General features: G+C 40.5%; 1 non-coding gene across 1 annotated transcript; it reads right to left on the bottom strand.

The window, feature by feature from the left end:
* Positions 1-948: 948 nt before the first annotated feature.
* On the bottom strand, positions 949-1022 carry Trnan-guu (transfer RNA asparagine (anticodon GUU)). The gene has a single exon. It is a non-coding gene; the product is annotated as a tRNA-Asn (tRNA).
* Positions 1023-5254: the final 4232 nt, after the last annotated feature.

The raw sequence follows: 5254 nt of genomic DNA, 5'->3' as shown, positions 1-5254 counted from the left end.
TGGTTCCTGAAGATGTGTTTATTTTTCCCGCCGCAGAGAAAGCGTCAACATATAAAGCAAAAAAGGCGTTTCTAACGTTAAATATATTTTTTTGTATATTTCAGTCTAATTAGCTCTTCAGAACCTTATTCTTTTGTTTTATACTTATAATTATAAAAACTAAATTCATTACTCGTGTAAAATTACATGTTCAAATTCCCTACTTTTTGCTTTCCATTCTGTATATATTTGGCTGCCAAATTCAGCTTCGATGTCTCGAACATAATTGGTGCCTCGAAATTTCTTAGATTCTTTTTCTTCTTCGAAGATTTCTATCCTTTTGGATATAGAACATAGAGTCCTGCGTCTCTCGCAAATTAACTTCATGTTCGGCTTGAAAAGAGACGCCACTTGACACACCGTGGACGAGAAAGAATTAAACAGCTCAATTAGGTCACAAGCAAACAGTCCAGGATTTTCAAAGTGAAGGATTGATTAGCGGCGCGCTTGCTCCGGTGACGCCATGATATGAACAAATGAATTTATCCCGATAACAAATGCCTACTGTGATTCTATGCACGCTCAACGTAATGTAGAGAAATTTTAATTTTTATACTCATAAAATAAATTAATAGAGACATTCCTTTGAGTCATGCATTTTTAACATTCCGATCATTCCAACAATATGCTATCATATTATCGTGCGAAAGGTGTTTATGTAAATTTTAGAGTGTTTAAGGTCTATGAAGCTGTAATTTATTCTATTTGAAGTTTTACTTTTTTAATTCTTGTATTTCACATCCGGTTTTCACGATGTTTTTTGAAACTTGCGACCAACACTGAGCTTAGGTTATTAGAAAAGGTTCCACGCCATGTCGTGCACCTGTTAGATAAATAGAAAATGTGGATGGCCTGATGTATGGGAAATGAAAGACCATCCAAATAAAACATCATAGCAAAAAAATGTTCCGCCCCCGGGTGGACTCGAACCACCAACCTTTCGGTTAACAGCCGAACGCGCTAACCGATTGCGCCACGAAGGCGATAGCAAATGATACACTGGGAACTGAAAAAATACTCCAGTGCTCCGTCTGAAATCGATTGTCTATTGCTATTGCTTTCAAAAAGCCGACTATTGATTGTTTATAAAACAGTTTTATTTCATTTTATTGTAATTTATGGGCACTGAGAAAGTGCGCGAATCGAACCGGTACAAAGATGACGGATGCTGTCTCTTTAAAAACTGAAAGGAGTCACTTTCTATTTTACTACCTATTTCTGAAAAACTTGTTCTGCTCTCGGTTCAAAAATATAATACTGATGTGCATCATGGACCTTCCAATGGTTTAAAAAAAGAGGGACTTGTCGTTCCGTCGGAAACCGTAGCTAGTTTGTCTGTCAGGCATGACCAATGAGGCATTGTTATTGTAATTTAGAGAAAAAGAATTTTCAACCTGTCGCAAACTTAGTGCAGGAGAGAAGGATATGTTAACCCTTCTTTGCATAATGGTGGGAATTTCCATCATAACATTGAATGCCCAAAAATGTTATAATGAAACAAGTTCACTTTAAGTTGATCTCGTCTAGACCTTGATTTATTTCACCATTAATGAAAAAATCATGCATAGAAGGGCTAAAGTTCAAGAAAATGATTTCGGAAACAGAAAGACGTAACGCGATGCTGCCAGCAATTCTAAATTCCAGCGACAAAGTCAAGTCGAACGCAAACGCTATCATCCACTATCATACAATATTTCCAACAAATGAAGCTGAATAGAAATCGGAATCTGACTAAATCAGTGATTTATTAATACAAATAAATTTCTACCACAAGTTACAAATTATGAACTACCAAATACAAGGGTTTTCCAACTTTAAATTCCGAAAGTAAATTGAAATAAAACACACTTAGAATTCGAATTTCGATGAAACTTTTATTTCAAATTAAAGTTTGGTTTATGCCATTATGTGTGAAATACAACATCATTCAAATGTCCACCTAGGGCTTCCTCGCACACCTCGATCCGGAACAGGTATTTTTCGATGACTTTTCGGCACATTGTAGCAGTCATGCTACAATTTATAAATATTTTCCGAAGGGTAGCAGTCCAAATAAAACGGACTGCTATCTATCACATCTTGCACACAACGATGTGCATAAGTTGTACGCAATCGTTGTGTGGTTGGACGCAAGCGCAGCAATCATGTTCCGTCACACATACACCTTTCAAGGTTGAGCGGACGAAGTGCCTCGCATTTGGGTCACTTATGCGCGGCTTAGCGAGAGTTCCGAGTCAGGTTTCGAGAGGCGATTCTGAAACTCGCGAGAATGCTGACTCAACCTGACTCATGAGAGCGGACAATCGTTTCTTTGCTCTGTTTCGAACCGTGGGCTGGGGGAAGTTCGCGGATTTGAAAAGAACATTATTTGCTTTAGCAAAACGCTTTAGCGAATATTGTTCTCCCGGGGGCAAAGATCAGGCACTAATTGTGTTCTGAGGAACTGGGGATTTTTGCTCGCCCATTCCGACCTGATTCGTGGAAGAGGCAGCAGTGCGTGTATTTTTCGTTTGTCACGTCGCGGTGTGCTTTCTAATGTAAGACTTGTGCTGTGAAAGGTTTTTCTTTAAACGTAATTGGATTGTTCTTTCTTTTGATTTTCGTAGAATTATAAGGAATATTAGAAATTATAGAGATTCGTGTTCGTTAAAAGTGAGTGCTCAGTAAAACAATAAAAGGTAATATTTTGAGGATTGAGTTAGCGAATGTTTTTTTTTCTAAATGCGTCGAACAGCCGTTCGACGGCTTTTTTTTGTTAGATTTAAAATCTACAGGATTAACCGGAAGTACAATTCCCAGTCCGTGCTCGGCGCACCGCAACTTCACCTCGTCATCGACCGCACTTCTGACCCCACGTGTTGGGTTGGAATATCCCGACGCAACGCCAACACTGTCGGAAGCGAGCTGCTCCGACAACACAGCGCTCCGGGCAGAGCCAGTCAGCAAAGCGTAAGTACCCTAACCCTTAAATACATGGCCATGTGGGTGGGTACTTTTTTGTAAAGGATTATACTAGTAATGAAGTGATCCCACGTTGTTGTGAATGAAACTGAAACAGTGCGGGAATGAAGGCCGGTTCGACGAATAGTTAGGATATTAGATTAGGGAAATATATGTATAGAGTAGGTAAAGAATAAATGTTTTGAGTTGAGAAAATGTGTTAGTTGATTTTTGTAGTTATAATTTTGTGTTTGGAGAAACCCTTTCGAGCTTCGCGTCGTCTTCTGTTCGTAGATTTTTGTTTGTACTCCAAGTGTGGACTGCTTGGGAGACTCAGTCCATCTCGGCTCTTGTTCTCGGAAGCGATTGGGAAGGTTTGGGCCGCAGGAGGAATCAGGGGAAGACGCTTTGGTGTGCGTCTCAGTGCCCCCGGTAGAATCCGTGAACTTTCTCTCGTTTGTGTTGTTGGAGACAGAGCAGAGAAACGGGAACGCGAGTTGTAGGTGTCAGGAGGAGTCAGCTATTAGTGAGTTTCGGGATCGATTCAAGAACCCGCCCTGAGGTCGGAATTCTTGCCGGGCAGACAGCGAGTGAGTGGCCCTCTTACGAGGTGGCGCTTAAGCCACTCACTTTGAATCCCGTGTGACGGAACCAATAGCTGCGCTTCCAGCGCGCTACAACATATGGGGCGGTATCTCGGTCATAACTTCAAGAATGTTGTCTTTCAAATGTTCAAGAGTTTACGGAGAGTTGGCATAGACACGGTCTTTCGCATAACCCCACAAAAAAAGTCTAGCGGGTTCAAATTGCATGGACGGCCAATTGGCATCACCAAAACGCGAAATTATGCGTCCCTCAAATTTCGTTCGCAATATGGCCATGTTCGGTCGTGTTGTGTGACACGTGGCGCCGTCCTGCTGAAACCACATGTAATCCGTATCCATATCTTCAATTTGTGGCAAAAAAAAAATCGGTTAACATGCGGCCATAGCGCGCACCATTCACAGTTACCATCTCGCCGTCCTCATTTTCAAAGAAATACGGCCCGATGACTCCACCAGACCATAATGCGCACCAAACAGTGACTTTTGGCGGATGCAATGGCCTCTCAACAATCACGTGTGGATTTCCTGAGCCCCATATACGGAAATTTTGGGTGTTCACATAGCCACCGAGTTCGAAATGTGCCTCATCGCTGAAGAAATTTTGATGCTAAAATTCAGCATTTTGCTGCTGTTGTTCGTTCACCCAATCGACGTATGCCCGACGCATTCCATGATCACTACGCTCTAATTTTTGTACCAGTTGGACTTTATATGGATGTAGGTGCAAGTCAAAATGCAAAATTCGCCACAATGATGTGTTTGACAAGCCCAATTGCTGAGCACGCCGTGGAATCGAAACATTCGGGTCATCCTCCACACTGGCAGCAACAGTAGCAATATTTTCGGCCGAACGCACATTACGATGATGCACAGGTTTCACAATATCTGCTACGGATCCAGTTTATTCGAATTTACGCACTACATTAGCGATTGTGTGCTCTGTAGGCCGTCCATGACGACCAAAATCCGTCCGTAATGCTCGAAAAACATTTGCCGGTTTTTCATCATTTTTATAGTATAATTTAACAAAATTAACACGTTGTGCGATGCTAAAACGATCCATATTGTAAAATGGCAGACATTCAACTAACAATATGACACTTTGGTTGACAGCTATATCAAACGGTTGTCAGCGCAGGGCTGTATACTTTCGGAAGCCCGAAATGGAAAACCCTGTATAACAAAATTTCTTTTCTGAAATATTCAGAATCGTGAGGTTATGTTTCTTACAAGATTTGGTAAAGTTTTGAGTTTTGATTGATCTTTTGAAATGAGCATTCAACTGTATTGATTGTGCGGAATGTTTATTAAACATAAAAAAATAAATAAATGCGACATAAAATAACAACAAAGAGTATAAAAGTTAAAGCACCTCCGTCTACTTCGTCTATACGATGAAGATCAGAAAAACACCTAATCTCTCAGAGAACATGAAGATCACGAGATAAAAAAAAGACCAACACGATTTAAATCGTTAGCCAATTTCTCTTAAATAACTTCGCGTGCAGAAAGCTTTGTGCGTGTTCACAACACAATTATAAGCTGCTACGACTCAAGTCATTTTTGAATGAAACAGCACATAAGAAATAGTCGAATATATTTACTTGTAGTAGCGCATCAATAGGACATTGTCAAGTTTTTGGAAAGGTTCGTTTTTAATCAGACTGGTA

Source organism: Toxorhynchites rutilus, chromosome 3 (assembly GCF_029784135.1).
Source record: "Toxorhynchites rutilus septentrionalis strain SRP chromosome 3, ASM2978413v1, whole genome shotgun sequence".
Lineage (NCBI taxonomy): Eukaryota > Metazoa > Arthropoda > Insecta > Diptera > Culicidae > Toxorhynchites > Toxorhynchites rutilus.
This window is presented reverse-complemented; position numbering and strand designations above follow the sequence as displayed.